We start from the raw sequence: 26,956 nt of genomic DNA, 5'->3' as shown, positions 1-26,956 counted from the left end.
TAGTTCAACCATCTATTATCTAGTTCAATTTCTCCTGAACATTTAGAAAAATAACGTTGCGTTGTGCATTCTCTGGTGGTATATATTCAAACCTTTTGAATACTATAATTCTTAAATAATGAGCCAAAATTGTAATCTATTTGCACCATTGCGACGTAGTGATGAAATTTATAAGAAGTGTCCACTAGATACAACTCCTCCAATTTGTAATATGTACCACTACAATTTCTATTCTTAATGCATCTTTCTGTGTATTATTGTCGACTAGTAATTACCTAAAACATATTACTACGGTGTGAAGTCTTTTGTAATCATAAACATAATACTTTAGCCAAAATAAATCAAAATATTGAGTCTTGTGTTCTCTTTCTATACCTGCATAATCTTTAAATTATTTTAGCTATATTATTATCATCTCCCTCACATGATCATCTTAGTCTAATTTTACATTATTTGTTATTATTTTCATCTAGTATATAGCCAAAGTTGGTCACATTATCCAAAATTGTGAAAAAATATGTTCAAATAATATACTATGGAAGTTTAAGGAATGTATAGCTAAGATGAAACCATATTAAACTTGATATCAACATAATCAGGACATTATTACAAATGTTTTACTTAATCATGTATTATTAGTATGTGTGTTTATACTTCTAAATAGGGCAATGTCATATTATATGCTTTCAAACATGGTCATTTTTCTTCAATTATTTTATTACCTTTTACATCTTATACAATATTATATTGGGTACAATATTTTTTTTTTGTCTTTTACATCAGTTATCATAGGTGTATTGACTTACTCCCTTTGTTAAGAGTTAATAAGTTCTAGGTTTATCGAGATCTATATAACACAAACTAAAATTTACTAGATTCATCATAAAACATATTTCCGTTCACTATATATTTGTTGTTTTGTACATTATGATATTTTATAAAAATATGTTAGACTTAGAGAAATTTGACTTAGGTCAAATATCAAACTTTAATTATTTCGAACTGACATAGTATATAATTAAGCACATTAACAAATTCTTGATTTAGACCTTAATTTAATTTATACGGATGACACCTTCTTGGTTCCTTCCTACGACATAGCATGCACATTATCATTAGAGTATTCTTATAGATGTTAGCTCGAGGTAGGAGTGAGATTAACAAATTTTAAACCTGGAATATTAATATATTGGCCATATAGACCTTGATTTGAAATCTTATATTCGAGGTCTATACGCGCTTGTCTTCCTTCCTCGTGTCGCTGTCGGTGCTCCGCCACCCCCTCCGACGATGATTGGGGCACGACGACAGAGGCTGGAGAGACAACGACACCTATGAAGGTCGTCGATGAGGTGGACTACGTAGGCAGTGACGAAGCCGAGCTCGTCGCATTTGAGAAGCAGCGGCGCTACTCCGAGCGACAGGCCGCCACGGCAACACAAGGAGGGTGAGGAGCCCTAGGCTATCGCCCAGATGCAGGCGTATGAAGCATTCCAGAAGGAGCTCGCCATCCTCCGCGTGAAGCGGGAGATCATCGACCTCGACTCGAAGTAGCTCGCGAAGCTCCCCATTCGCCGCCGCCACGCCCACAAGCTCCAGTAAGGTACCCCAGGCCAAATTTTGGTAAATTAGGGTTGCGGTAGGTTTCAATTTGCGCCTACGTTAATTTTGCATTTGCAAAAGGTATTGACAAACTTTAACTGCGAAGAATGTTACGATGAACTGGAATGATCGGTGTTTAAACTCTCGCGGAAAGTATGTTTTTTAATTCATCAGTTCCATGTACGGTACTTGTGCGATTCGTTTATTTCCTATTTTAGTCTTACGTTAGCGTATCTGAGTTTTTCTTAGTCGATTGTCCTTGCGGAAGGTTATTTTCTCTTGTGAAAGTAGCTACAGACAGGTTTGAATTCCAAGACAAACGTACAGCTCTAACTCGAAGTGGACCGGTTCTAGAATCCAGTCGATTGTCCTTGTGCGAGGTCATTTTGTCTTGTGCACGAGCCTTTGCGGTGGTAGCTGCATGATCGCTCGACCGGCCGTGCGAGACCAGGTCACCTATGGTTAGTCGATCTACGATGTACACGATCAATGAGCTAAGAGCATCTCCACGTCACCCAAAGCGTATCTAAAATCGCTCTGGATCGAGCGTCTGTTTGGAAGATGTTTTCTCTTAGTGCAGTGTTTGGAGAACATCGTTGCTCAGTTGTGACCACCAAACAAGGTCATAATTTTTCAGTCAGAGTATTCGAAAACACAACCATTTTATCAAACATAGCATACAATTAAATATGTTTGCTGAACTAAACAAATATAATAAAAATTGGGCTAGATCAAGTGTTGTCGTATTTGCTGATAATTCTTTGACCATCCATAGATGCTCAACGAGATCATTTTAAAGTTGTTCGTGAATATTGTTGCCACGGATCTCCCCGTGTATGGCGAGTTAATCAGCAAAATCTGTAGGCACGTCATGATCAACCTCCACAAGAGAGTCGGTCATCCTCGATGATCATGTTATGCATGATCACACAACCCTGCATCACCTTCCACATTTGATCGTGAGACCAGCTTAGAGCAGAGTACCGAACAATAGCAAATTGAGCTTCAAGCACACCAAATGCATGCTCGATATCCTTCCTGCAAGCCTCCTGTCGTGAAGCAAAGTGGCAATTCTTCTGGCCTGATGGAACCGGGATTATTTTGACAAAAATCGCCCATTTTAGATATATACCATCGGCTAGATAATAGCCTTTGGTATATTGGTGGTCATTGATCTCATAGTTACATGGTGGAGCATGACCTTTCACTAGTTTGTTGAACATCGGAGACCTCTAGAATACGTTGATGTCAATGTGTGATCCCGCCATGTCAAAGAAAGAATGCCAAATGCAAAGGTAATAATCTGCCACAGCTTCAAGCACCATACTGCAATATCCATGACACCGTTTGTATATATCTTGCCAAACAAACGGTTAGTTCTTCCATGACCAGTTGATGGCTCCCAAGTGTAGAAGATCAATTATAGTACTTTTCAACATGAAAGGTTGTTGAACCCACGAGAAGCCAAAGGTATTGGTTAGCAGAATCGACAAGAAAGCAGTAATAATAAAGTAACAGTTTGGGTGTTTTTGGATGTATAGTTTGCAATAAAAATAAAGTGCAGAATGTAAATAACAAATAAGTAAATGCTCTTGATGAGAGAAAACAACCCAATCCTCTATGCAGTAAGAGGACAACCTCAAGTGTGCATGCTCTTATATGAGGCTAAAGTTCCCGAAGATGGCGTGTATTCACTAGCATATGAGTTCTAAACAACATGGTAAATTTTGTCAAACTTTATCCAATTAGGGGCGGAGCCTAAGTTAGGTGCAGCCATAGATATGTGCAAACACACCCCTTATAATGGGTCATAGATTCATTTTTATGTGCAAGTATAGGAATCATTAACACATAAATGTCTCACCATAGCAATAAGATCATTGGTCCCCGACATAAACCCCTCTAATGCAACCCATAATATTGGAAAAAAGTTGTTGTCAGCCCGTCCCTTCCAACACTTATGCATTACATTAAAGTGCAGCCCTATGATCCCATCTAGTTGAAATAATATGCAGTCGATGTTTGCATAAAATCGTCATAGAACAACATAAAATATAGAAATTTGACCAAATACACATTGCACATTATATAGAATCTTAGCCAGATCATCATATACCCTCAGAAACATGGGAAACTACTCACAAGTGTCAAACATGACATGAACCAGAGGCATAATGATTACAACACAATCTGAATACTGAAAGTGCATGGAGCCCCCATGTGTGGTTTTGGTAATTAATGACAATCCCTATGGACTAATGTTTGCATTGAGTTATATTTGTAAGAGTTGTTCATAGGCAATGCTTGAACCATATGTTGGCTTCAAGATTGCAACAAGAAGAAATTGATGAATAATATTAAGTGTCAAGTATGTCTTGAAGATGAAGTGAGCCCTCAAAGTTAACTTCAAGACATCAACATGATGAAGAATGAAGAAATGAAGTGCAAGTTCAAGATGATCCATCTCGAAGAGATCATTTGCTTGAAACTTGACATCCATATGGTGATCATGGATATGTGAAGATGCGCCGAAGAAGAAGCTCTCCCATGGTGGATTATGGGGGGAGCAATCCACAAGACTTCGTCAAACAAGCACAATAAATAAAGGCGTTCCATCTTGTTATGGTCAAGATCGTCATCATCGAGCTCAAGAGAAACGCGCAAGGTTAAGGTTTGCTATTCATATGGTTTCTTTCTTACTGGTCTCGTGATGTAGTTGGAGATCGCTTTATAGTTTAGTTGCCGTACTATCAAGAGGGCTCTCGAGTGAGTAACTCGATCGTATCATTCGGAGAGAGCTCAAACCTTTGAATTCCTTGCATCATCCTTCTTGGTTGTTATTTGGATCTTATCCATGTGGTGATTTAGAGCTTGTGGTTATTTCCATAGCAAGCCCTGGTTCATCGAAAATGGATTCCGCATGAATCACTTGTTGCGTTTTCAAGTTTGGTGATTTTCTCGGTTTCTCCGTTGAGGTGTTGCACCTCTAAAATTCATAGAAAATCAATCCCCACTTGTTTCTTTGTTGGGTTCTTGTGGTCCGGACTATCTGATCAAACCTTTTCTATTAAGTAATTGATCGTGGCAAATCTTTTGCCCCCGTATAAAAAAATCCACTGGTAGAAAATGGGCCTTCTGTCCCGGTTCCTCAGGCTATGCCTCGCGCATGCCGTTGGCTCGGTGTCCCACCTCACGCTCCCGCCGCTCCTCTCATCCCCGGCAGCCGCCGAGCTCGACCTCGTCGCGGCCAACTGCTCAAAACTCCACCAACTCGCGCTCCCGCCGCTCCTCTCCTCCGCCGACGAGGCGCGCCTGCCGGAGCTCATCCCGCGGTGGCCTCTACTCCAGCACCTCGAGCTCTAGTGCAAGCCGTCATATTTCCCCGCTGTGGCCGCGCAGCTCGCCCTGCACTGTCCGAACCTCTCAAGCCTCAAGACCTCCGGGTCCATCAAGCCGGACGACGCCGCGGCCATGGTGGCCTCGCTGCCCCGGCTCCGCTCGCTGTGCCTCGACTCCTGCTACCTTCCCAAGCAAGAGCTGCTCGCCATTCTCGCCGGTTGCAACCAGCTCACAGAATTCAGCGCCAGGAACTGTGTCGGGTTCAGCGACAAGGACGACGAGGTTCTCGGACTAGGCGCTCGGATCGAGCGGTTCGAGATCGGAGGATCCAGGTTCGTTGACGACGAGATGATGGCCGGTGACGACGAGCTCTGCGGCTCTTCCTACGTCGATGTCATGTGATTTTCTCTTTTAAACTTAGGCTAGACGATTCATGTCGTCCAATATTTGGTGTATTGTGTGCATCTAGCCCGGCCCTGATGCTTATTTGCAACTGTTTCAGCGTGGAGAATAGTAATTTATACACTTGCGTGTTTGATCGGGTCTTTGTTCAGCGAGCAACCACAAGGGATGACCAACGCAAAAGCTTCTTTTGTTATGCAATGTCGTCTGTCTTAGGCTTTGATATGGTTTTTTACATTATATTTGGCTATTATCTTCGCTACTTCCTCGACATCCAAATTAGTTAAGGCAGGTTAAGTAAAATATTTTATAAATCTTTCTAGATTCAATGAATCTGCATCAATAATTTAGATATATAATGGCGACATATTAAATTTGGATTATTAATGAGTGTCTAGTGTCATACAGATAATATGGGCGCAAAGTATAGACGTAGGTCATGCAAATCACGGTAGAACTCAATTATCAAAGTCCAATCGGATGATCGATTGTATCTTGACTCGATTATCGTTTCCCAAATGGGTGTTAACAAAAAAAAATTGACTTGCGTGAACAACAACTGGTCATCCAGAACTTCCAGATTGTCTATTTCAAAAGTTAGAGCGACTAATTCATAATCACGTGACGTCGTCAAATCTTAGTTGCAACACATGTTTTGACTCTGATTAGCTTGAATCACAAAGTAATCTAGCGGCTCATAGTATTTTTCTCACTTGTAAACCATGTTGCAACTTATGACAAGCACAAATTACAAAATAATCCAATAGTTTGGCGGCATTTTTCTCTGTTGCAACACCATATGCAAGTGAAAATATCCCATTTCCATCTCATGTTACAACTCATGGGTAGCACGAATCACGACATAACCAAAAGGTTTAGGAGTCGACTGAGAACTAGCAAACCCGTTAAAAAAGTTGGCAATTTAGGATTTAGGGTTTAGGTTTTTATACTTAATGATCTTTATACTCTAGAATCCTCTATTATATCATTGTTTCAATCGTACGCTCTAAAACACCATGTTTTTTTAAATAGATTTTTAAGAAACAATGGCCAATTGCACCTATAAATTGACTTGACACAATAGATGGATGTAAATTGGTTGATTCGTAATAATGTGAGATTTTAGTTATCTTACATACATTTAGAGTTCATTTTATCATTCAAAAAATCATTTAGCACATCAACAATATTAAATACTAATAATCAAATAACATAGTTTTATTTCTCACAACAAATTCTATGTGTAGTGATTAATACTAGGATTGTATGGAAAATATGTACCTTAATATAGATGAGCATGATTATATTTGTAGGTATGGGTATACTTGAAAATATTATTTGAGATATACTATATTCCAATATTTAGAATAACCCACAAATACTTAGTGGAGGGATTGGTTAACTAAAAGTAAAAAAAATTAGTATGAAACTTCAATATGGTATTCGGCGTTGATAGCCTGCTAGCAGGGCCAGCCCTAAGGGCGGCAGGAGGGGCGGCCGCCCCGGGCCCCCGATTCGCCCCATATTGATATTTTCTTTGAAGAGGCGGAGCGGCAGAAGAGTTCATATCGCGTTGAGATTGAGTTGCGAAGAAGCACCGACGGACGCATCATCCCTGCTACCCGGCCCTTGCTATCAGCCCATGGGCTTGGGCAGTTGGGATGTGCTTTGCAGTGAAAAAAAATGTCACGGGTGATTCCACGCGTCCTGCAAAAGATAGGCAGCGACTCTGCCAGCCAGGGGACGTGTGACTCGATTCGGCCTGATCCCATTCGTTCAATAATTTTCTCTTTTTCTGCCTCAAGTTAAAATTAAACCAATATACACTATTGAATCCGGGCATTAGACAAAAAAAATGAAAATAGCAATAAATTAAACTAACTATTGGAATAAGAAGCCATTCAAAATTTCATATCCATAGTTAGAATTGTAATAACATTTTAAAAGACATTTTTATAGAATTTAAAATATATGTGTTTAAAAATAGCTTCTTAGGTAATAGTTAGGCGGCGCAACCTCCACCACCTCGAGCTCGAATCCAAGCCGTCATCCTTGCCCGCCGTGGCCGCGCAGCTCGGCACGCACTGCCCAGACTTCTCCAGCCTCAAGACCTCCGGGTCCTTCAAGCCGAAGGCCGCGGCGGCCATGATGTCGACGTAGGAACTGTGTCGGGTTCTGCGACAAGGACGAGGAGGTGATCGGGCGAGGCGCTCGGATCGAGCGGTTCAAGATCGGAGGGTCCAGGTTCGTTGACGATGAGATCATGGCCGGTGACGAGTTCTGCGACTCTTCCTACGTCGACGTCATGTGATATGTCCTTTAAAGAACTAGTAGAAAAAGGGCCTATAATCCCGGTTTATAAGGGCCTTTAGTCCTGGTTTTAAAACCGGGACCAACCATCCGGGACTAAAGACTAAAGGCCCTCCCCTTTAGTCCCGGGTCCCGCCACGTGGGTTGTTGCCGCGCGTCGAGAAAATGACCTTTAGTCCTGGTTTGTAACACCAACCGGGACTAAAGGTTATTTGTTAAAAAAATTAATCTATTTTGTTATGCCCAATTATTTTTCGCTCCTCCTTTTTTTTCTATTTTTTTAGAATTTCTAGTATTTCGGTTATTTAACTAGTTTAGTCTCTAACTACACTTAATCTCTAACTACGCTTATAATCTCTAGTCAAATTACTTATAGTCCAACTTCCCGCTCGGTCACCCATCCTCCCACTACTCCAGCACTAGCACGCTTAACTTCCAAGTTCCTTTCCCATCCGGCTTTCAAGTGCTTCGTGCGCATGTTATGATAATAGTATCATATCAATCCTATTAACATGTTGGTCGATGTCACACTTATTTATTATTCGAATTTCAAATAATTATTTTAACAATCAAAACTAATGACGTAATAACATGTTGTGATAATTATATTATAATTTTATTTTTTAAAAAATATTAATTTTTTAATTTGTATTATAATTATTTTTAATATTAAATTTTTAATTTTTTTGTCAAACTTTGAAAATCTAATGTTTCTATTGAATAGTTCAGGATGGAATGCAATACGTTAAATTGGCTAACTTTATGGTAATATTTATGCATGATGAAATTATTAATTTATGCATGATGAAATTATTAATTTATAAAATTAGAAAATATAAATCCTAAATTTCTGGCAAAAACTAAAATCTTCCTGCTTTCATATTTTCATTTGGAATTTTGAGAATCTAAAAATTGGATAACCGGGTAAACCCGGGTGAATTTGGATGTAACTTTTTCCCACGATGATTTTGATATATTATACGTTTTTTTCTATGTCGTATGCAAAAGTTAATACGGTTTTACCATTTTTCAAAACTTTTTTGGAAAAAAAAGTGAAAATTCAAATTTGTTAATTTTCCCTAATAGTAGGTTGCATAATATACAAGAATCTGAAAATATTTTATTTTTTGAATTTTCTATCATTTTCTTTTTTCTATTTTACAGTGTTAAAAAAGGCGATCCAGGGGGGAGGGGGTGGAGGTGCGTGGGGAGCCAAAAAAAACCAACAAACTCTTTAGTCCCGGTTGGTAATACGAACCGGGACTAAATGCTTTTGCCCCCAGAGACCCTCATTTAGTCCCAGTTGGTATTACAAACCGGGACAAAAAACCCCAAACGGATCGGGACCAAAGGATTTCCATGATAAACCGGGACCAGTACCCCTCATTGGATCCGGTTTAGTTCAAAACCGGGACTGTTGCTCCCAGGGGCTTGGGACTAAAAGCTTGTTCTCCACTAGTGAAGTTTAAACTAGACTAGACTAGACGATTGTTGACTTGTTGTGGTCTAATCTTTGGTGCACTGTGTGCATCTAGCCCCTGATTCTTATTTCCAACTGCTGGGAGAATAGTATAATTTGTTCAGTTGTGATCATTCTTATATTCTTATGATGGTAGTTGTGTGTTTGATCGGGGTCTTCGTTCAGCGAGCAACCACAAGGGGTGACCAACGCAATTTTTTTTTTCTTGTTATGCATGTCCTCGGTCTTACGCTTTGATATGATTTTTTACATGATATTCCGGTATCATATTTGATACTTCCTCAACATTCAAATTAATTAACGCAGGTTAGGTAAAATATTGCATACACCCTCCGTCCGCGAATACGTGTACATTTTCCTTTTTTATAAGTCAAACAATATTTAAATTTGACCAAAATTTTATACAAAAATAGCAACGTATGCAACATCAAAATACTATATTATTTAACTACATGTCAAGATAAATCTAGCCACATTAATTTAGCATCATAAATATTGCTACTTTTTTCTAAGAAGTTGATCAAAGTTAATAAATTTTGACTTAAGATACATCATACGTACACTTATTTGAGGACGGAGGAAGTAAATCTTTCTAGATTCAATGAAGCTGCATCAATATATTAGATAATGGGACATACTAAATTGGATTAATAAGTGTCTAGTGGCATGGATCCAAAGAATATAGGCGCAAAGTATATATGTAGGTCATGCAAATCACGGTAGAATTTGATTATCAAAGTCCAATCGGATGATCGATTGTATCTTGACTCAATTATCGTTTCCCAAATAGGTGTTAACAAAAACAATGACATGCGTGACCAACAACTAGTCAACCAAAACTTCCAGATTGGCTATTAAAAAGGTGAGAGCGGCTAATTTTTAATCAGGTGATGTCATTAAATCTTAGTTGCAGTGACATGTTTCGACTCTCACTAGCTTGAATCACAAAGTAATCTAACGGTTCATAGCATTTCTCTCACTTTGCAACCCATGTTGCAACTTATGAAAAGCACAAATTACAAAAATCCAATAGTTTGATGTCATTTTTCTCAGTTGCAATACCATATGCAAGTGAAAAATATCACATATCCAACTCATGTTACAACTAATGGGTAGCATGAATCACGATGTAATCAAAAGGTATTAGTTAGTATATTCCAATATTTATTAAAATCCACAAATACTTGGTGGAGATATTTGTTAAGATAAAGTAAAAATGTTTAGTATGAAACTTGAATATGATATATAGTTCAATTGTACAAGTTATAGTTTAATTTCTGGTGCATGTGGTATAATATTGTTGCAAGTATTCTCAACCACATTAACTTCCGTCGTACCAATCTTATATATGTTCACTGGCATTTGTATACTACTCTAATTCCTTTGAAAACATATCATAATTTTGACAAGGTTTCAAACATATTGTAATTTTGACACACAAATTAAGAATTATAATTTCCAAAGTTGTGAAAACGTCTACGTGCAAATAAGCTAAGCTAGTTTTCATATTACACATATATGTTAATGAGATAGTATCATGAAGAAATCCATGAGGAAGGTAGTGATGCAATTTTATAGCAGAGATAAAAAAAAGTTGATAAAATTAGGAATTCTAACAAGACATACTTTTATTAATGCATCGTTCTTTCCATTATATTTTACTAGTAATTATACATAGAAAAATTATACTTAAATTTAAAGTTCTTTGTAATAATTTGAAAATTTAGCCAAAATAAATCTAAATGTTGAACCTGGTGTTCTCTTCCTACACCTGCCTAATCATTAAATTATTGTAGCCATATTTTTCATTACTGCAATGTCATGCTCCCTCACATGCACTTCTTCATTTAATTAATTTAAATTATTATTAGTTATGTTCATCTACTATAAAGCAAAAGTTGGTCTACATTATCCAAAATTGTGAAAGATATTCAAATGATATACTATGGAACTTTAAGAAATGTGTAGCTAAGATGAAACTAAATTAAAATTTGGTATGACCATATAATAAGGCCATTATTATAAATGTTTTGCTTAAGGATTTTTTTCCTATTATGCGTGTTTATACTGCTAGATAGGCCAATGTCATACTATATGCTTTCAAACATACCTATTTTACTTCAATTATTATATCACCTTTTACATCTTAGACAATGTAATCTTTGGTGCAATATCAATATTTTCTCTTGCATTATTTAAAGCATTTAAAGCGATAGTCCGCTGCTTGCAACTTAATACTGGAGGGTGTCGCGGATGCAATCCTAAAGGTGGATTATTAGTCATAGATGCAGTTGGATTACGGTCTACGTATATTGTTGTAATGCCCGCATATTTTCATAGCATGTATTCTGCACCAACCATTAGCGTAGAATTTCTGTTTATCAATTACCCATCTGTAATTTGTTTACCCAACATATTTATTTTATTCGGGAGGTGCCTCTAGTGAACTGTGAACCCCGATCCGTCTTCTTTTAATTGCAATCTTCTACAACATTTTTCTGTTTTGTTCTCTACAAATAATTATTCTTCCACACGGTTCGTTTAATCTTTTTTTTCAGCAAAACCAGTGAGCTTGACAACCTCACTGAAAGTTGGGGATAAAGTACTTGGTGGTTTGTGTGCAGTTCTTCACGTTGTTGCTGACGTCGGCAGTGCGCCCTGCCACGAGTTGGTTCGCAACACCTCGGGAGAGAACGTTTTGCTCCTATTGGTCGATAAACCTTGGTTTCTTACTGAGGTAAAACATCCGGCTGTGCTCATCATACCTTCCTCTTGGGGTTCCACTCAACGTTGCGCGTAAATTCTCCTTCATCAATTTCGCGCTCAGCAAGACTTTTTCTGGCGTCGTTGCCGGGGAGAAAAGCATCTCTTCTGCGAGGGGAGTCTCCCATTCTCAACTATTTTACTTTGTTATTGTTTTGCTTGCATATTTTATTTTTATCTTGTTTGCATTTTATTATCGAAAATCCAAAAAAAGTTAGTATAGTTTTTATTTGTGTTGTTTACTTTACTTTGCAAAATGAATGTCCTTGAAGTTGAGGTTCGTACTTTTAAGAAAGGGGTGAAAGTTTGAAAGATGCTTGGTATAGAATATGTGATGCTCATCATAGATGTACTAAGAAATATTCTACTATGATTCTTATTAGGAATTTCTATGTTGGTATTTCTACTTGAAATAGATATGTTCTAGATACTCTTATTTAGGCCTAGGCGTTCGGTTCTAACCGAAAATTCGGTTCGGTTTTTCGGTTTTTTTGATAATTTGGGTAATAAGAAATGAGAACCAAAATTATATCGGTTTTCTAATTAATTTGTAATTCGGTTATCCGAAAATTCGGTTCGGTGTTCGGTTTTTTACCGATTTAACCTAATTTTGACAAAAAAATAACAAATCAAGTAAGTATGATGGCACGCATTAGCTTGGCAGTTGCCGTGACTATAAGCTAGGACAACGTGCGACCAGGACTATTGAGCACGTATATATACTATCAGTGCTCCTCCTAACTCCAGGAACCATACGACCATGTAGTAGCAAACTACTCGTACATAGCTAGATGAAGCAAAATGAATTAGACATATGCTTATATACACATACTATTTTTTGTGAGGAACTTGTATATATATACTACGTTCATGGGGCTGCCTTTAATTTTTTTAGGTACGTGGAGTTTGGGACTGTGGCCTGCTTGGAGTTCGGTTGGTGGGCAAAGAAATTATTTCAAACGATTGTGTATGAGACGATTATGCTATCTGTTAACGGTATACTGGTTTTTAAGGTTATTTCGGTTAACGTTTGGTCAGAACCGAATTTGTTAATATAAATTTGGTTTTTCATATTTAAGCACCGAAATTCTTTTCGGTTAATTCGGTTTCGGTGTATTCAGTTTCGGTCCCGGTTAGTTCGGTTCGGTGCTCGGTTTTTTATGCCCACCCCTACTCTTATTGGTGGTAATTTCCTAGGTTCTCCCGCTTCGGAAGCCTATGTTTTAATTGAAAGTTTGGTAGGAAGTCCTCCCATTAATGTTGCTAAAACTGAGATCACTTTAGAAGAGGTGGTAAAAAGACTAGATTCTTTAGAAATTTTTTTGCCCAATTCACTTTTTGATGCTATCCATACTAATGAGTTGATAGGAGGAATCAATAAAAAAATTGTTGTTTTGGAGGATAGTATTGCAAATGATGATAGAACTATTAGAATTGGTAAACTTGAAGAAGCTATGGAAACTTTGAGTTCAACTTTTTCCTCTCTTGGTTTCAAAAAGGTGAGAGCTTTTGTTGGGAAAGAACAAAAATTTGTGTATGTCCCCAGGGCCGGCCCTAGGGGGGGGGCAGGCAGTGCCGTCACCCCATGCCCCAAAAATTGAGGGGCCCCAACCCAGATATATTACTGTGTACTGTACTATGTATATTAATAGTACATATACTACTATGTGTATGTGCAGGCCCTGTATGTGCAGCAAAGAAAGGCCTATGGGCCATAGAAAACGAGAGACCGATCGGGACTCAGGATTCCAGAAAATGAAGCCATCTATCGCGCCGCACAGAAACGAAAACGAAGCGATCGATCCTTGATCCCCGGACGCGTCATTTCATCTTCGACCTAGACGGCTATACCTCGTCGCCTCGGCTTCGACTGCCCAGGCCGCCGATACTCCGATCGCTGCGATCGGATCGCAGATAGCAGTCAGGCCTTGACAGCAGCGAGATAATGTAACATGCTAGCAGCGCAGGACCTCTTTCAGTCTTCAGTTCATCGCCAGTTTGCGATTTCGTCAGTGCAAAAGACCACAAAGATAAGCGAGAGACACGGTAACAATTCGCGAGTTCGGAACTTAGAGATGGTCCTTGTTTTCTCCTAAACTATCCCTAATTCTGAATTTCAAATTATCAGTTCGCGGCTTGTCGTCTCATCAGTTTTAATTTCCGGGGCCATCGCATACATACATCACCGATTTAACCCATCTGAGGTATATTGTACTCTACCTTCCTATACATGATTACAGTTTTTCCCATTCTGAATTTGATTTGGTTTCTTTTTCATTGTTATTCTAATATCTTTATTGCTTACCGCATCATATTTACTGTGCCTGTGACTGGCGCATCAGCTGAAAGAAGCTTTTCAAAATTGAAATTATTGAAGAACTATTTAAGATCAACAATGACTCAGCAGAGGATAAACGATTTGGTAACATTATGCATCGAGAAGAAATTAATAGATGACGACATCGACCCCAACATAAGTGAATTTGCATCAAGGAATGCTAGAAGAAAATTTTAAGGTAATATGTATAAAATGTTTGATATGCTAGTGCTTCTGGATACATTTAAATGATATTGAGATTTTTTTTGCGTATATCTATAAATATTATTGTGATAGCTATATTAAGAGTCCCAAGTTTTAGCCTCGCCCTAGGTCCCAAAAACCCTAGGACCGCCCTGTATGTCCCTAAGGCACCCAAACCAAAAACCAGTGATATGATTAAATTTGATAAAACTTTTAGTGCAACTAAGAGTAAATTGCATGTTGAATCTTCAGAGGTGTCTAAGGTACTTGATGATACAAATGGTGTTTTGGAATAATTAATTGATCTTGATGCTTTACCTCTTGATAATACTTGATTTGCACCCTTCCTGCGCATAGCTCAAAGGCGTTAAAGAAAAGCGCTTATGGGAGACAACCCATTTTTATTTCTGTTATTTTTGCTTTGTTGAGTCTTGAAAGTTATTGCTACTGTAATAACCTCTCCTTATCGTTTTTATTTCGTTTTTGTGCCAAGGGTAGCCTCTAATAGAAAGAAAGCAGTGTTTCTGGTATTTGCAATTCTGAAACAAATTATGTGCTATTCACGAAAAAATTCTTAAAAATCTCCAGTACGTTATTTTGAGCTGCAATTTTTTTTCTTATGCCCCAGTATGTTAGCTAACTTTCGTTAGTTTAGAATTTTTCGATTTGAGCAACAGAACTATTTACTTAATTTTGTAATCTGTCTGCTGGTCTGTTTTGACAGATTTCTGCCATGTTTTGCATTTACGTTTTATGCTTCGTCTTTTTGAGTTCTTTTGTGAAAAAGAGCTTTGGGAAGAAGTAGCTACAGTAGCATATGTTAAAATGAGTGTTTGATATGTGCCATTACTAAACCCTTGCTGGTTTGATATATTTTTATTTGCACTAATGTTGCTAATCAATTGTGCTGAGTTTTGTGTGAAGGAAGTTTTCAAGTGTAGGAAGAGAAGAATGATGCAAAAAAATGAAGCATCGACAAGAGCTCAAGCTTGGGGATGTCCCCTGGACCCCCCAAGAAATATCCAAAAAGTACAACCGTCAAAACTTGGTGATGCCCAAGGCATCCCTTCTTCATCAACAAAAAGCACCAGGCCATTTTTCAACACGCTATATTTTTATTCCTTCATGTGATATGTGTTATCCTTGGAGCGTCTTTACTTTTTCCTGTGTGTTCACTTTCAATAAAGTTGGATCCCATCATTCATGTTTACTTTGGAGTGAGACACGCTCCACCGCTTTGCATATTTACTTTGGAGTGAGACACGCTCTACTGTTTTGCATGTTTATTTTGGAGTGGGACATGCTCCACTGTTATGCATTTTGCGTTGGAGAGAGACACGCTCCACTTTTACATTTATTTGAGTTTCAATAGCTCTCTGGACATTTACTTGTTTTTCATATATGAGAGTTGTTTGGTTTCATTTGGTTGGTGTTGGAAGCATGAAAAAAGTTTTATGTGTATGTGACGCAAATGGAAGTATTTTTAGACTGTGGCATAGTTATTTTTGCATATCTTGCTAGATGTTATTCTCATGATGAGCTTGTTAATTATGTTTTTATTATGATTAGTCTCAAATACTGAGAGTGTTTAGTGTGCCATTGAAGGTTTCAAGCATTGTTTTTAGCATCCAATAGAAAAACATAATATTGTGGTATATATTCTCCTGCGAATTTTTTTATTTGGGTCGACTTGGCACATGTTTTGCAACATGTTATGACTACATTCCAGTCAATTCTTGCCTCTATGATAATTTAGTTTGCAACTTCTGTATCACTTTATGCTTTGATTAATATATTTTGTCGTTGTGCATGATTATGGCCATTATGCTCTCTTAGTTGGTCGCACCCGGTCTTTTTCTAGCCTCCATTTGTGTGGGTATTTTATTCATGCATCCAACCACCAAAAACCAAATATGCCAAAGTGTCCACCATATCTACCTATATGTGGTATTTCATTGCCATTCCATAGTAGTTTGCTCGTGTGCTACCTTTAAAACATTCATACAGTTCCTCGTTTTGTGAAAATGTTTTTAGCTCATGAGGAAGTAAATTAAAATTGTGGTTGTCGTCTTCCATACTAGTTAAGTAACTCAAAGACTCGCGGGCTTCATCTTGCTTGTCACATACAAAAGTATATAAATAAGAGCTGGTTTGACCACAACTTCCAATAGGGGAAGAAAATAGGAAAATTATAAGAAAAGGGCACTCCTCCATGGTTTGTGATTGCTTGGTCGGCACCCGAGGATTCGGTTAGCCATTGTATGTGTAAGCAAAGGTTGGGAGGAGTGTCACAATTTTATAAGTAGTATAAATGAAAAGAGGCTTCACCCAAATATTTCGGAACCACTCTCAAACTTGCTTAGTATGGAAGATGACAATAGCTCTTTTTACTACTCGTTGACATGAACAACCACCTCTCAAAAGTGCATTTTATACTCTTGTTGTTTCAATAAAAATCTCTAGCACATGAGTGATCTTACTTGCCTCTCAAAGAGAGATCTTCTTTTACTTTTGTTGAGTCTCCACCTTCTAGTTTATGCACCACTTATGAGAGCATAGTTGCCATTCTTAGTTTTACGCGCATGGTCCCAAGATTTTATTGATTGATTCATAATTATGGTATTGCTTGTTCAAACTTTTTTGTTTCTAGTCATCCTTATAATCTTTTAAAGGTGTCCAAGCATTTATGTTTTGCTTCCACTTATGGGACAAGCTGAGTACCACTTTATTATGTATCTATGCTATGCTCTTGACAATCACTTTGCTTTCCATGCACGTTATACATTTTCTTTTGTTTGATTACTATTCATGTTTTAGCATGGTTATTAAGTTTCATTGTTCGATTATATCTATCATGCTTATGTTAGGATTCTACGATTCCAGCTATGTTTGCTTTTACACTTAGATTAATCAAAGTAGTATGACAGCATGTCACCTCAAAAATTATTTGTTTGTTATCACTTACCTACTCGAGGACGAGCATGAGTTAAGCTTTGGGATGTTGATACATCCCAAACGTATCTATAATTTTTGATGCTCCATGCTTGTTTTGTTACAATTATTATATGTTTTATGTGCACTTTTCCACACTAAAAAAACATTTTCTGGGACTAACCTATTAACGCAGTGCCGCAGTACCAGTTCCTGTTTTCTGCTGTTTTTGTGTTTCAGAAAAGTTGTAAATGAAAGTTTCTCGGAATTGGACGAAACAAAAGCCCAGAGTCTTATTTTTCCGGGACGAAGACGGAACCAGAAGGACACGCGCAGGAGAGCTGCCACGTGGCAGTACATAGGGCAGGCGCGGCCCCACCCTTGGTCGCGCCTGGCCCATGTACTGGCGCCTCGTCGCCTCGTTTGCTCCGCCCTTCCGCCCATTTATTCCTCGTATCGGGAAAACCCCAGGGACCCGAGCCTCCATCCACGAAAAGTTCCGACGCAGCTGATGCGTGTAATTGACACGTCCGTTGGGAACCCCAAGAGGAAGGTGTGATGCGCACAACGGCAAGTTTCCCTCAGTTAGAAACCAAGGTTTAATCGAACCAGTAGGAGTCAAGAAGCACGTTGAAGGTTGATGGCGGCGGGATGTAGTGCGGCGCAACACCGGAGATTCCGACGCCAACGTGGAACCCGCACAACACAACCAAAGTACTTTGCCCCAACGAAACAAGTGAGGTTGTCAATCTCACCGGCTTGCTGTAACAAAGGGTTAACCGTATTGTGTGGAAGATGATTGTTTGCAGAGAAAACGAGTAAAACAAGTATTGCGAGCAGATTTGTATTTCAGTATAAAAGAATGGACCGGGGTCCACAGTTCACTAGAGGTGTCTCTCCCATAAGATAAAAGCATGTTGGGTGAACAAATTACAGTCGGGCAATTGACAAATAGAGAGGGCATAACAATGCACATACATGGCATGATAAGTATAGTGAGATTTAATTGGGCATTACGACAAAGTACATAGACCGCCATCCAACCGCATCTATGCCTAAAAAGTCCACCTTCAGAGTTATCGTCCGAACCCCTTCCAAGTATTAAGTTGCAAAGCAACAGTACAATTGCATTAAGTATGGTGCGTAATGTAATCAACAACTACATCCTCGGACATAGCGCCAATGTTTTATCCCTAGTGGCAACAGCACAACACAACCTTAGAACTTTCTATCACTGTCCCAGGTGTCAATGCAGGCATGAACCCACTATCGAGCATAAATACTCCCTCTTGGAGTTAAAAGCAAAAACTTGGCCAGAGCCTCTACTAGTAACGGAGAGCATGCAAGATCATAAACAACACATATGTAATAACTTGATAATTAACATAAAATGGTATTCTCTATCCATCGGATCCCGACAAACACAACATAGAGTATTACAGATAGATGATCTTGATCATGTTAGGCAGCTCACAAGATCCAACAATGAAGCACAATGAGGAGAAGACAACCATCTAGCTACTGCTATGGACCCATAGTCCAGGGGTGAACTACTCACTCATCACTCCGGAGGCGACCATGGCGGTGTAGAGTCCTCCGGGAGATGAATCCCCTCTCCGGCAGGGTGCCGGAGGAGATCTCCGGAATCCCCCGAGATGGGATCGGCGGCGGCGGCGTCTCAGTAAGGTTTTCCGTATCGTGGTTTTTCGCATCAGGGGTTTCGCGACGGAGGCTTTAAGTAGGCGGAAGGGCAGAGTCGGGCGGCTGACGAGGGGCCCACACCACAGGGCGGCGCGGGCCCCCCCTTGGTCGCGCCGCCATGTGGTTTGGCCACCTCGTGGCCCCACTTCGTATGCTCTTCGGTCTTCTGGAAGGTTCGTGGCGAAATAGGCCCCGGGGTCTTCGTTTCGTCCAATTCCGAGAATATTTCGTTACTAGGATTTCGAAACCAAAAACAGCAGAAAACAGAACCGGCACTTCGGCATCTTGTTAATAGGTTAGTTCCGGAAAATGCACGAATATGACATAAAGTGTGCATAAAACATGTAGGTATCATCAATAATATGGCATAGAACATAAGAAATTATCGATACGTCGGAGACGTATCAAGCATCCCCAAGCTTAGTTCTCGCTCGTCCCGAGCAGGTAAAACGATAACAAAGATAATTTCTGAAGTGATATGCCATCATAACCTTGATCATACTATTTGTAAACATATGTAGTGAATGCAGCGATCAAAACAATGGTAATGACATGAGTAAACAAGTGAATCATAAAGCAAAGACTTTTCATGAATAGTACTTCAAGACAAGTATTAATAAGTCTTGCATAAGAGTTAACTCATAAAGCAATAAATCAAAGTAAAGGTATTGAAGCAACACAAAGGAAGATTAAGTTTCAGCGGTTGCTTTCAACTTGTAACATGTATATCTCATGGATAATAGTCAACATAGAGTAATATAACAAGTACAATATGCAAGTATGTAGGAATCAATGCACAGTTCACACATGTGTTTGCTTCTTGAGGTGGAGAGAGATAGGTGAACTGACTCAACATAAAAGTAAAAGAATGGTCCTTCAAAGAGGAAAGCATCGATTGCTATATTTGTGCTAGAGCTTTTATTTTGAAAACATGAAACAATTTTGTCAACGGTAGTAATAAAGCATATGAGTTATGAAAATTATATCTTACAAGTTGCAAGCCTCATGCATAGTATACTAATAGTGCCCGCACCTTGTCCTAATTAGCTTGGACTACCGGATCTTTGCAATGCACATGTTTTAACCAAGTGTCACAATGGGGTACCTCCATGCCGCCTCGTACAAAGGTCTAAGGAGAAAGCTCGCATTTTGGATTTCTCGCTTTTGATTATTCTCAACTTAGACATCCATACCGGGACAACATGGACAACAGATAATGGACTCCTCTTTAATGCATAAGCATGTGGCAACAATTATTATTCTCATATGAGATTGAGGATATATGTCCAAAACTGAAACTTCCACCATGAATCATGGTTTTAGTTAGCGGCCCAATGTTCTTCTCTAACAATATGCATGCTCCAACCATAAAGGTGGTAGATCTCTCTTACTTCAGACAAGAAGGACATGCATAGCAACTCACATGATATTCAACAAAGAATAGTTGATGGAGTCCCCGTAAACATGGTTATCGCACAACAAGCAACTTAATAAGAGATAAAGTGCATAAGTACATATTCAATACCACAATAGTTTTTAAGCTATTTGTCCCATGAGCTATATATTGCAAAGGTGCATGATGGAATTTTAAAGGTAGCACTCAAGCAATTTACTTTGGAATGGCGGATAAATACCATGTAGTAGGTAGGTATGGTGGACACAAATGGCATAGTGGTTGGCTCAAGTATTTGGGATGCATGAGAAGTATTCCCTCTCGATACAGGGTTTAGGCTAGCAAGGTTATTTGAAACAAACACAAGGATGAACGGTGCAGCAAAACTCACATAAAAGACATATTGTAAACATTATAAGACTCTACACCGTCTTCCTTGTTGTTCAAAACTCAATACTAGATATTATCTAGACTCTAGAGAAACCAAATATGCAAACCAAATTAGCAAGCTCTAAGTATTTCTTCATTAATGGGTGCAAAGTATATGATGCAAGAGCTTAAACATGAGCACAACAATTGCCAAGTATCAAATTATCCAAGACATTTTAGAGTTACTACATGTAGCATTTTCCAATTCCAACCATATAACAATTTAACGAAGATGAAACTTCGCCATGAATACTATGAGTAGAGTCTAAGGACATATTTGTCCATATGCTACAGCGGAGCGTGTCTCTCTCCCATAAATTGAATGCTAGGATCCATTTTATTCAAACAAAACAAAAAAACAAAAACAAACCGACGCTCCAAGCAAAGTGCATAAGATGTGACGGAATAAAAATATAGTTTCAGGGAGGAACCTGATAATGTTGTCGATGAAGAAGGGGATGCCTTGGGCATCCCCAAGCTTAGACGCTTGAGTCTTCTTATAATATGCAGGGGTGAACCACCGGGGCATCCCCAAGCTTAGAACTTTCACTCTCCTTGATCATATTGCATCATACTCCTCTCTTGATCCTTGAAAACTTCCTCCACACCAAACTCGAAACAACTCATTAGAGGGTTAGTGCATAATAAAAATTCACATGTTCAGAGGTGACACAATCATTCTTAACACTTCTGGACATTGCATAAAGCTACTGGACATTAATGGATCAAAGAAATTCATCCAACTTAGCAAAAGAGGCAATGCGAAATAAAAGACAGAATCTGTCAAAACAGAACAGTCCGTAAAGATGGATTTTATTAGGCCAACAGACTTGCTCAAACGAAAATGCTCAAATTTAATGAAAGTTGCGTACATATCTGAGGATCATGCTCGTAAATTGGCTTAATTTTCTGAGCTACCTACAGGGAGATAGACCCAGATTCGTGACGAGCAAAGAAATCTGGAACTGCGCAGTAATCCAAATCTAGTACTTACTTTTCTATCAAAGACTTTACTTGGCACAACAAAACTCAAAACTAAGATAAGAAGAGGTTGCTACAGTAGTAAACAACTTCCAAGACACAAATATAAAACAAAAATACTGGAGTAAAAACATGGGTTGTCTCCCATAAGCGCTTTTCTTTAACGCCTTTCAGCTAGGCGCAGAAAGTGTATCTCAGGTAACATCAAGAGACGAAGCATCAACATCATAATTTGTTATAATAATAGAATCAAAAGGTAACTTCATTCTCTTTCTAGGGAAGTGTTCCATACCTTTCCTGAGAGGAAATTGATATTTAATATTACCTTCCTTCATATCAATAGTAGCACCAACGGTTCGAAGAAAAGGTCTTCCCAATATAATGGGGCAAGATGCATTGCATTCAATATCCAAGACAACAAAATTAACGGGGACAAGGTTATTGTTGACCATAATATGAACATTATCAACTTTCCCCATAGGTTTCTTTTTAGCATTATCAGCGAGATTAACATCCAGATAACAATTTTTCAATGGTGGCAAGTCAAGCATATCATAGACTTTTTTAGGCATAACGAAATACTTGCACCAAGATCACATAAAGCATTACAATCAAAATCTTTGACTCTCATTTTAATGATGGGCTCCCAACCATCCTCTAGCTTTCTAGGAATAGAAGTTTCAAGTTTTAGTTTCTCTTCTCTAGCTTTTATGAGAGCATTTGTAATATGTTTTGTGAAAGCCAAATTTATAGCACTAGCATTAGGACTTTTAGCAAGTTTTTGTAAGAACTTTATAACTTCAGAGATGTGGCAATCATCGAAATCTAAATCATTACAATCTAAAGCAATGGGATTATCATCCCCAAGGTTGGAAAAAATTTCAGCAGTTTTATCACATGCAGTTTCAGCAGTTTTAGCAGTTTCAGGTAATTTTGCACGCTTTGCACTAGGAGTAGAAGCATTGCCAACACCAATTATTTTACCACTAATAGTAGGAGGTGCAGCAACATGTGAAGAATTAGCATTGCTAGTGGTGGTAATAGTCCAAACTTTAGCTACATTTTCTCTTTAGCTAGTTTTTCATTTTCTTCTCTATCCCACCTAGCACGCAGTTCAGCCATTAATCTTATATTCTCATTAATTCTAACTTGGATGGCATTTGCTGTAGTAACAATTTTATTTTCAATATCCCTATTAGGCATAACTTTCGATTTCAAAAGATCAACATCAGAGGCAAGACTATCAACTCTAGAAACAAGAATATCAATTTTATTGAGCTTTTCCTCAACAGATTTGTTAAAGGAAGTTTGTGTACTAATAAATTCTTTAAGCATGGCTTCAAGTCCAGGGGGTGTATTCCTATTATTGTTGTAAGAATTCCCATAAGAATTAGCATAACCGTTACCATTATTATAAGGATATGGCCTATAGTTATTACTAGAATTGTTCCGATAAGCATTGTTGTTGAAATTATTATTTTTAATGAAGTTTACATCAACATGTTCTTCTTGGGCAACCAATGAAGCTAATGGAACATTATTAGGATCAACATTAGTCCTATCATTCGCAAGCATAGACATAATAGCATCAACCTTATCATTCAAGGAAGAGGATTCTTCAACAGAATTTACCTTCTTACCTTGTGGAGCTCTTTCCGTGTGCCATTCAGAGTAATTAACCATCATATTATCAAGAAACTTTGTTGCTTCACCAAGAGTGATGGACATAAAGGTACCTCCAGCAGCTGAATCCAATAAATTCCGCGAAGAAAAATTTAGTCCTGCATAGAAGGTTTGGATGATCATCCAAGTAGTCAGTCCATGGGTTGGGCAATTTTTAACCAAAGATTTCATTCTTTCCCAAGCTTGAGCAACATGTTCATTATCCAATTGTTTAAAATTCATTATGCTACTCCTCAAAGATATCATTTTAGCAGGGGGATAATATCTACCAATAAAAGCATCCTTGCATTTAGTCCAGAAATCAATACTATTCTTAGGCAGAGATAGCAACCAATCTTTAGCTCTTCCTCTTAATGAGAAAGGAAACAATTTTAATTTTATAATGTCACCATCTACATCTTTATACTTTTGCATTTCACATAGTTCAACAAAATTATTGAGATGGGCAGCAGCATCATCGGAACTAACACCGGAAAATTGCTCTCGCATAACAAGATTTAGTAAAGCAGGTTTAATTTCAAAGAATTCTGCTGTAGTAGCAGGTGGAGCAATAGGTGTGCATAAGAAATCATTATTATTTGTGCTAGTGAAGTCACACAACTTAGTATTTTCAGGGTTGGCCATTTTAGCAGTAGTAAATAAAGCAAACTAGATAAAGTAAATGCAAGTAAACTAATTTTTTGTGTTTTTGATATAGCAAACAAGATAGTAAATAAAGTAAAACTAGCAACTAATTTTTTGTGTTTTGATATAAGTGCAGCAAAGAAAGTAGTAAATAAAATAAAGCAAGACAAAAACAAAGTAAAGAGATTGAGAAGTGGAGACTCCCCTTGCAACGTGTCTTGATCTCCCCGGCAACGGCGCCAGAAATTTGCTTGATGCGTGTAATTGACACGTCCGTTGGGAACCCCAAGAGGAAGGTGTGATGCGCACAGCGGCAAGTTTCCCTCGGTTAGAAACCAAGGTTTAATCGAACCAGTAGGAGTCAAGAAGCACGTTGAAGGTTGATGGCGGCGGGATGTAGTGCGGCGCAACACCGGAGATTCCGGCGCCAACGTGGAACCTGCACAACACAACCAAAGTACTTTGCCCCAACGAAACGAGTGAGGTTGTCAATCTCACCGGCTTGCTGTAACAAAGGGTGAACCGTATTGTGTGGAAGATGATTGTTTGCGAGAGAAAACGAGTAAAACAAGTATTGCAGACAGATTTGTATTTCAGTATAAAAGAATGGACCGGGGTCCACAGTTCACTAGAGGTGTCTCTCCCATAAGATAAAAGCATGTTGGGTGAACAAATTACAGTCGGGCAATTGACAAATAGAGAGGGCATAACAATGCACATACATGGCATGATAAGTATAGTGAGATTTAATTGGGTATTACGACAAAGTACATAGACCGCCATCCAACTGCATCTATGCCTAAAAAGTCCACCTTCAGGTTATCGTCCGAACCCCTTCCGGTATTAAGTTGCAAAGCAACAGACAATTGCATTAAGTATGGTGCGTAATGTAATCAATAACTACATCCTCGGACATAGCGCCAATGTTTTATCCCTAGTGGCAACAGCACAACACAACCTTAGAACTTTCTGTCACTGTCCCAGGTGTCAATGCAGGCATGAACCCACTATCGAGCATAAATAGTCCCTCTTGGAGTTAAAAGCAAAAAAAATTGGCCAGAGCCTCTACTAGTAACGGAGAGCATGCAAGATCATAAACAACACATATGTAATAACTTGATAATTAACATAACATGGTATTCTCTATCCATCGGATCCCGACAAACACAACATAGAGTATTACGAGATAGATGATCTTGATCATGTTAGGCAGCTCACAAGATCCAACAATGAAGCACAATGAGGAGAAGACAACCATCTAGCTACTGCTATGGACCCATAGTCCAGGGGTGAACTACTCACTCATCACTCCGGAGGCGACCATGGCGGTGTAGAGTCCTCCGGGAGATGAATCCCCTCTCCGGCAGGGTGCCGGAGGAGATCTCCGAGAATCCCCCGAGATGGGATCGGCGGAGGCGGCATCTCGGTAAGGTTTTCCGTATCGTGGTTTTTCGCATCGGGGGTTTCGCGACGGAGGCTTTAAGTAGGCGGAAGGGCGAGTCGGGGCGCGACGAGGGGCCCACACCACAGGGCGGCGCGGGCCCCCTTGGCCGCGCCGCCATGTGGTTTGGCCACCTCGTGGCCCCACTTCGTATGCTCTTCGGTCTTCCGGAAGGTTCGTGGCGAAATAGGCCCCCGGGTCTTCGTTTCGTCCAATTCCGAGAATATTTCGTTACTAGGATTTACGAAACCAAAAACAGCAGAAAACGAGAACCGGCACTTCGGCATCTTGTTAATAGGTTAGTTCCAGAAAATGCACGAATATGACATAAAGTGTGCATAAAACATGTAGGTATCATCAATAATATGGCATAGAACATAAGAAATTATCGATACGTCGGAGACGTATCAGCAGCCGTCAACCGAAACCCTAGTTCGGGAGGGTTCTGCAGCCCATCCCGGCACCCTACCGGAGAGGGAAATCACCGCCGGAGGCCTCTACATCGCCATGTCTTCATCCGAGGTGATGCGTGAGTAGTCCTCCACGGGACCATGGGTCCATAGCAGTAGCTAGATGGCTGTCCTCTCCTTGTTGTGCTTCATGTATAGATCTTGTGAGCTGCCTAACATGATCAAGATCATTTATTTGTAATTGCTACATGTTTTTTTAAAAAAGTATCTATATTAATCTGTAACCAACTTACACTCCTCGATCATAAGAGGTTCGACAATCTCTGGGACAGTTCCCAACCAGAAACCTACAGAATTACAAGATCTAGCGAGAGTAGCTATACTATGGGCAAGATGATTACAAGATCTGACATGAACAACAGAGGTTCTACCGTCAGAGCACATGAGCTCTTTGATATCATTGACAATGTAACAGAGTTGCGACAAATCCTTTCCAGGCTTATTAATAGCCGAAATAGCAACAAGGCAGTCTGTTTCACAAATGACCTCTCCCTGAACCCACGTAGCAGCAAGGGACAGGCCATCCTTAATAGCTTCAAGTTCAGCTTCAACGGCAGAAGAACAGTCGAGCAACAGTCTTGCAGCAGAGAAACAGACCTCTCCTTTTTCGTCTCTGGCTACCACCCCCACACTTGCTTGATTACCATCCTGAATATAAGAGGCATCAACATTGACCTTGGTGCATCCACATCGAGGTTTAACCCAGGTTTTCTCAAAATTATGGTTACACCTGTTTGTAGGGATTCGAGAAGAGAGCGCTACATACTTTCCTTTATCTTTTCCTAGAGTTGCTACATGTTGGTTTGATGTGGATTCGATTTATAGAGAGATTGATTTGGTTGAGATGTATTATGTTATTATGATCTTGCATGCTCTCCGTTTCTAG

Source organism: Lolium rigidum, chromosome 3 (genome assembly GCF_022539505.1).
Source record: "Lolium rigidum isolate FL_2022 chromosome 3, APGP_CSIRO_Lrig_0.1, whole genome shotgun sequence".
Lineage (NCBI taxonomy): Eukaryota > Viridiplantae > Streptophyta > Magnoliopsida > Poales > Poaceae > Lolium > Lolium rigidum.
The sequence above is the reverse complement of the archived record's forward strand: the minus strand, read 5'-3'. Positions refer to the sequence as shown.